Source organism: Dreissena polymorpha, chromosome 13, assembly GCF_020536995.1.
Source record: "Dreissena polymorpha isolate Duluth1 chromosome 13, UMN_Dpol_1.0, whole genome shotgun sequence".
NCBI classification, from domain to species: domain Eukaryota; kingdom Metazoa; phylum Mollusca; class Bivalvia; order Myida; family Dreissenidae; genus Dreissena; species Dreissena polymorpha.
In genome coordinates this window covers 12,187,077-12,195,227 of record NC_068367.1, presented here as the reverse complement: position 1 = coordinate 12,195,227, position 8,151 = coordinate 12,187,077, and the positions used below count along the sequence as shown (strand labels likewise).

Below are 8,151 nucleotides of genomic sequence, written 5' to 3'. Positions count from 1 at the left end.
AACATATTGGATTACTTATGTTATTTTACGAGTCATATTCATTCATATATAATCATTATAGGAAATCCGCGAAACAGCGCATGTGAGGCCCAGTCATTTGAGCGGGTAAGAAAAAAAAGATGTGAGTTCCATGAAAATTAAAGATTAACTTATGAAGTGTAGATCATGAATGTGTAATAATGAATCAACAATCCATCTTTACATAAATGATACAATTCATTCTCAAGAATTTTTTATATGAAACTATTAGTTCCAACAGAACCTTGTCTGATGTGCAGTATACACAGTACATGCTCTTTAAAGAACAAACAGAAACCACATCTCTTTATGTTACAATGTTAACCTTTTATTTCATCACTTGTCTTACAAATACAAATTTTATTAACATAAAATGTATTTCATTTTCAGATAGTGTTCCACTTCATTGTTCCCTAGCTGTAGAGTTGTTGGAGAAAACCCTGTATTGTTATGTTACAAAGATAATTAAATAAAGGAGTAGAATTTATTTTCACTTTGTTATACTATAAAAGAAACATGTAATCATCCTACGCATTGCATAAATGCTTATTGTAAAAAGTGTGTCTTCAATGAAAACAATCCAAAAAAGAACGGCAGAAATTGTCAATATCCACACTTTTACAAAGATGTTGACCACACTTGACCAAAATGCAGCAGCTCATAGACAAGAAATCATTAACTTATTAAGTTATTTTGTATCATTAGCAGAAACATAATGACCATCTTTCATCAACAAAGAGTCAAATATTGAATATTAACACATGTCGCCGAACATAGACTGACCACATTGACTCACCTATAGCACTTCGTGCACATGTGAGCATAAAATAGCAACTACATAAATAAGTTAATGATGTGTTGTCCATATAAGCTGCATTTTGGTCCTGTTGTGGACTGTGCACAACGTCATCCACTTCTTCTGCCTAAGTAAGTTGTTCAGGCAGTGGCACCTGCTAATCTATGCATAAGGTGTGCAGGCGCATTCATGCAGCCACTGCTTGACAGCACTCATCGAGTCTCATGAATAAACAACCGCCAGTTTTATGCGGACACCTGTCAATAGAGAATAACAATCAATATTAACTAGTGATTCAATTACAATATCCAATTTATTATCAAAACTAATGATTATTATGCATTTTATTTAATTGATTTACATCTTTAGATAATAATTAAATTTAAGACTAAAATGGGTAAAGAAATAAATTCATAAAACAAAATTTGCAATAATCTATGGCATCCATTTTTATCAACACATGCACGTGCATATGAAAGCAACTTTAAAATCTGTATCAAATGTTTTTTTTAACTACATGTGTCTCCTTCACTGATGCCCCCATGTCACATTGAGATACACAAACAAGTCCATCAGTCATTAAAAGACAAATTTCTTCAGTACAAACAACTTGTGTATATATGCTCAAAACTTGAAAACAAATAACAAGACAAATTTAATTACACATTTGTGTACAGCTACAATTCATTAACACATACAGGTCATTCAGCAGTTGCTGTTATGCAAAATCTATCCACAGATGAACAGACAGACACAGAGGACGAACAGGTGCAATTCTTACGGCTTTCCACGGTGTACGTTTACTAAATTGTTATGATGTAGATGTGACGATTACAATTATGCGCTAAAGATTAGTAAAGGCATAAAGCATCACACTTTTTATCCAATATTTTGTGGGGAGATTTATTTTGTGCTTATTAAAAGGTGTCTTATGTTGATTAACTGAATGTGTTTAACTGTTTTGAACTAAATAAACATACATGTAGTAAGTTTACATACCTAAATCTACTCTTTGGCAGTCCAAAAGCCCTATCAACCACAGTACACTTGACTGGGCATTGTTGTACCTATTGTTGATAGCCGGAGTCCCCCAGTAGGTGTCTCTTGTGGTTTTCTTCCAGAAAAGTCTAATAACAAATTTATAATAAGCTAAGTTTAAGTTGGAAAAATCATTGGTTAAACGGTTTATGAAGGTAGCTATAGGATGTTCGCATGCTTAACGCAATCTTAAATTCATTTAAATTATAAATTTTAACATTGATATGCATATTTTATTTGTTGATACATTGTGTACACACATACAGAAATATAATTGAATCTTTTATGTTGTTGAAAGAAATTAAAAGTAAAATTATGTATGCACATTAAACACATTATATTTTAGTAATGTGCAATGCATTGATGTAAAAAATAAAATATTTGCATCATCATAACAGTAGTATTCCACTTTTTCCTAGCCAATACTAGCCATAATCCCTCTAATGGTATATCCATAAAAGCACATTATTTATTGTCATACCTTCAAACCACGGACAAAGACAGAGGCGTCCTGTGTGTTGACCCAAGCCATTTTGACACAATCTCAATGAACCTGCAAATAAACTATACTTTAATATGTGAAATGTGTTTCACTAACTTTGTTGAATGATTGGGGCATCTATTTAATTCACATGTTTTATGATTTAACACTATTAGTTAAGCCACTTCTGACTGACAAATGACATTGTCATTGGTAAGAGCGTAAATAGATCAAAATATAACTTTCCTACCTTGCATCTCACCGTGCAGTGTGAGATTTATGTTGCTCAGCTACTGTATATATTACTGTACAATTCATAAATCTAATATTGACAGAGCATTGATCTTCAAATGTTGGGATTGCAAAGTTTATGACTTATAATCGTTGGGGCAGATATTGCAGACATTATACAGTGCATTATTTATTATTCATTAGATATAAAAAAAACTTCAAAACTTTATGCGCAAAAGGCATATCAGGATATTGCGTCGACAACTAACTTATATAGCAGCGTCCGAAATGTGAAATATCCGAATGCTAATTCACCCGTTAACATTCAATATTTAATGACAAATGAACTGTTTTACTTCAAAAGAAACCATAAAACATTTGTTTTGATAGAAATTGAATAAAGATAACTAAATACTTACCTATTTAACGAATTAATTATCCAAACATCATGAATTTCATTTCCCTTGGACGTTTAATGCAGAGAATGATATAACGAATATATTTAACGTTATCAAACATAAATACGTCCAATAGTATCAATATTTCTCCATCACGGAGATCGCTAAATCCTTTCTTTCTCGAAACATTCTCATCTCTCTTGGTTGACCAACGTTTAAAGCGCGTGCGGCCGCCATGTTTACGAAGGTTTACGAACGCTAAGAGTGGTCTTACCCAGTCGTAGCTTAAAGCACAAATCTTACGACATCTTAGCTGCGATTTCTTTGATAAAACGGTACGCAGTACTTACGATAAGCGTACGACAAAATCCTACGAATCTTACGTAAGATCATGCTAAGATCTGTTGATAAAACGGCCTCTAGGTGTATAACGCCGTGCATTAAAATACACGGTGTCGCCTCTGATACGATTCGGTATCTTATGCTACCCCAGCGCACGAGCTAATACACATTCTTGATGCTACTTCTAACAAATGCACATTCCAGCGCTAATAACTATCTGGTACTTAAATATTCATGCATGCAATGGCACACTGCTTATGCACATTACACCGCTCATAAGTACCTGCCACTTAAATAATAATACATTGAATGATATTATGATAACGCTCATAACTACGGTGTACTGAAATTTGTATATATTCTAATGCACATTACAACGCTCATAATTACCTGAAATTATCAAAATAAAACCTTGTATGTAAATCTGCTAGTGCATATTACAACATTAATAACTGCAGAATCGTCTTTATATTTTGAAATTTCATTCTAAGCCAAGATACTTTTTGTTTTCTATGTTTGCTAATGCAGAATAAAAAACATCACTCACAACTATCCTACCACTATAATGAATACATTATAAAGGTCGTCCACTTATTGACGGGCAATTTTCCAGTAATAAAATATACATTAACTACCTAGCACAGTTCATTGCTTTTTCAGTCTACATTGTCTAAATGTGGAGCGTATCCGGCAAAAGACAAAAGCGTCACAAGATTCTCACCATAATCTGATTTAAATAGTGTATTCGAAAAAAATCTTGTAAATGCGACAGGAATGTCACTACCTTTTCTTGTACTATCGTTTAATGTTCTTTTTATCATTCTCGGAAGAATCAGGATGCAAACGAGTATTTGCCCTCGATTATACCTCCCGTAACTGCTAGTCTACTACTACTAACACTACTACACTACTTCTACTACTTCGGCTACGACTCTGCTACGACGACGACTACTCTACGACACTACAGACTAGACGACACGATACGAAAAGACGAAAGGAACGACGACTACGACGACGGACTCACACGACTACTAAAAACTATATACTACTACTACTACTACTACTACTACTACTACTACTACTACTACTACTACTACTACTACTACTACTACTACTACTACTACTACTACTACTTCTACTTCTTCTTCTACTACTACTACTACTTCTACTACTACTACTACTACTAGTACTACTACTACTACTACTACTACTACTACTACTACTACTACTACTACTACTACTACTTCTACAACTACTACTACTACTACTACTACTACTACTACTACTACTACTACTACTACTACTACTACTTCTACTACTACTGCTACTACTACTACTACTTCTACTACTACTACTACCACTACTACAACTACTACTAATGCTACTACTACTACTACTACTTCTAATTCTACTACTGCTACTTCTGCTACTGCTACTGCTGCTACTGCTTCTACTACTGTTACTACTTCTACTACTAATACTAACTCTACTACTACTGTTATTTAATTGATACACACTCTTTTAAATTACTTGTTCTGTTGCTTAACCTGAAATTATAATTGGCTTATGTGTATAGAAATATATACACTACATAGTGCGTAGTTTATACTTTCAAGTCTAGAAGCTCAGTATAAAATGAATATATACAACTCGAATATTTACGAATATTCAAATACAATCAGTCACAATTATATTGTGCATAAGTCATATGTGCTCTCAAGGTTCTCATCAAGGTTGTTAAAATGATAGATAAATGTAAATTGTGATACTTAAGTCGATTACCTTTCCCCCAATTAATTTGTTTTAGCGATCTTTCACACCCAAACGGAGAGTTCCACGACGCGCAATAATGAAAAGTTCAACGTGGCATTATCCCAGAATGAAGGGAAAACAAGATATACGAGAGATATACGAGATATTAAATGTACAAGTTGAGCTTGGTGTAAGCACTTGGGGGCTATTGATTGCTAATGAAAATAAAATTCCGAGCGTGCTAAGTGGTTTTCAGTATGGACATCAAGGATATACAATGTAGATTGATTTAAATCATGTTTCAATATAATTCTTTTTCACCTATGTTTTTTAATGAATAAACCTACGAAGCAAACTTTTGTTTTCAGCATTAGTATATTTTACAACAGAATGCCACGTCCATAATTTCAACAAGTAGAATCTAATTTAATAACTTTTGAAATGAAAAAATAAAATGTATCAAACATGTCATTTATTTCTTTTATTTGCTTTATCGGGAAATATCAGTGACTAAAAAACGATACATCACTAGTTTAAACAGTAAATACAGCGAAAAGTATCGAAATATTTTTTCTAAAGAAAAAAATGACGCCCTTTTTAACGACATGACGTTATTATTCCAGCTAAATTTTACTCACTGTACTTAAAAAGCCATTTAACTATAGAAACAAGCATTTTATAAAAAGCTTTTTTGGGTTTACGGTATATTATCGGTGATTATTCACTCGTGATCGAAGAAAAAAGAAATAATTATTTGTATAATCTCCCGCAATAAAAATATATAATATACAGCATCAAACACATATTAATTTAAGCGTTTATCGGTTCCTTAGTTTGGTCTTGGTTAAATAGGTCGTACTACCTGTTGTTGTTTTTGTTTTATTAAAACTCGCCAGGAGTTATTTGCAGAAATACGCCCCTTATCTTAAGAATATCTTGGTAATTGCCTATGGGATGTCATGAATTCATGAAATAACCTCGTTACGTCCGAGAACAACTGTATGCATGCTGGGAAATTTTTAACATATCAGCGTTTTAATTAGGCCTTTAGCACACGTTTCAGACCTTTTTACGAATTAACATTTTAAAATTGCGATTTCCTTTTTGAAAAGTTTAACATTTGTCACACATTTTCTTACTAAAATATGAAGACAAACATGTTGAAACTAAATGTCTTAGTTCATTTACTTAGCCAATAGTGTCAATTTCCACATTTACCGTTGTGCAACTTACTTGCAAACATTATACATGAATAGTCCCAAATGTAGTTCTAACGGTATGAAATATGTTAATTGACCAGGCCATCGATCTATTAGTGTGCTGTGGGCTGATATATGACTATTTGAGTTGTCTGTTTCAAATTTTCGAATCGAAACATAGTTTAACCTAAGTAGATGCCAAGTTAATACGATCTCCTTGTTAAAAGCCGATTTGTTTTGCAAAAACAACCCTTCCATATAATCGATTTTATATTAAACAAGAAATATCTTTTAAAAAGATATACGGCGTTGATTGTGGTCGATGTTTATGAACGATCAAAAGTTATCTCTATGAGATAAAAAGTAGCGGATGCCTTTTTTCTGCGCAGTTCTTAGCTACATCATAAGCAAATCAATTACGGGGTGTTGCGCCAGATTTCGTGGCTTATTTTGCTTTATGTGATATTATTACTCAGATATCTATATTTACAGAATAGAAAAACACAAGAAACATGAAAATAAACGATTGCATATAGGTCAGCCGGCAATACTCGAATCTTATTTAATTGCATAATTATAGTATAGTGAATTATTGTGCTCATGCTTAATAAACTGGTCTAAATGGATAAATATTTCTAATTATTTTTATCAAAATTGGTCCTTATCATGCAAATGTTAAAACCATATTAAAAATCGATGATTGACATACCACAATAATATCGCCGAATATCTGTATTTAGTATCTTTCTGATCAAAACAGACTTCAAGTGCACAAAGTTTACGAGACGGCGTTTATATAAAGATTTCTGCAACTGACCGCAAACTGACCTTGATACCTTGCGGATTGGAATGCAATGCATTACAGTCAGTACGTTATTGTCAGTAAGACCGGTGTAACACAATGATCGCAACCCCTTCTGCGAACTCCGGTGATGAACTGTATATAAACTCTGACTTTCACAAATGGCCGGGAGTTGACCCGAAACCTCGCGGGTTGAAATGCAATGCAAGTAAGTACTAAATATGACAACATAGCTACTAGTATAAACGCTTTTGCGCTGGTAATTCTCTGAAAATAAAAGGTGAACGCACAAACTGTATTTATGTCGAAAATTGATTGTAAAACTGTTCTATCTATTGAGCCTTTTCATTAGAGATAAAATTGTTTCATGCAGTAAAACAGTGTTACAAAGACGCGGATATGTTTCCAATGTTATGGTGTTATACTCAAATCAGCCAATGGAATAAATGAAGTGTATTCATTCGTACCTAGCCGCGGGAAATTTTATTTGAGTATTATTGGACACTTACAAAGGTCAAGTCAGGGTGAAAAGCTGGCTTATTCAGCTAACGCCGAAAAATGAAAACTCCAGAATGTTTCCAATCGCAAAATCATGCCAACTTAGACTGGTATCTGCAAGGAGCTTATTCATGTCTTCTGGGTGAAAAACATTGATTATCTCTGCAACATACATTTCATCCTTTAAGTGGCACGAGTTCAGTTAGTTCATGAACTTAAGCCATGTCTGCTGAAGCTGTTGAAACAATCTCATACTGGTAACTTTTCTTCTTAAAGAGAAAGTTTTTTACCGTCATAAACAGTAAGGATTATGAGTATTTTATTTTATCCCATCATCAAACGTGCATTGTCGAAATAAACCACTGTGGAATAAATTTACCTCTATTTCGGCAGTGCTGAAATATAGCTGTCACGCGCGGCGGAGAATGGTCATATTACTCGGAATCAACAATAAAGTAATCATTTTTAGTAAAATCGAATCAGATTCAAGAAAACAAACAATTTGATACCAAGATGTAATATATTTTTAACAAATAATGCAACGCAAAAAGCAAAAAAGACATTATTTACAAATATTAAGTGCGCGTACTCGTTAC

The 8,151-nt window shown here is 33.3% G+C and overlaps 1 long non-coding RNA gene across 1 annotated transcript; it reads right to left on the bottom strand.

Moving 5' to 3' along the window:
* Positions 1 to 322: 322 nt before the first annotated feature.
* Positions 323 to 3,381, bottom strand: LOC127855249 (uncharacterized). Its single transcript, XR_008037431.1, has 4 exons — positions 2,984 to 3,381; positions 2,334 to 2,405; positions 1,814 to 1,941; positions 323 to 1,071 (listed from the first exon to the last, which is right to left on the bottom strand). It is a non-coding gene; the product is annotated as an uncharacterized LOC127855249 (long non-coding RNA).
* Between the last annotated feature and the right edge of the window lie 4,770 nt (positions 3,382 to 8,151).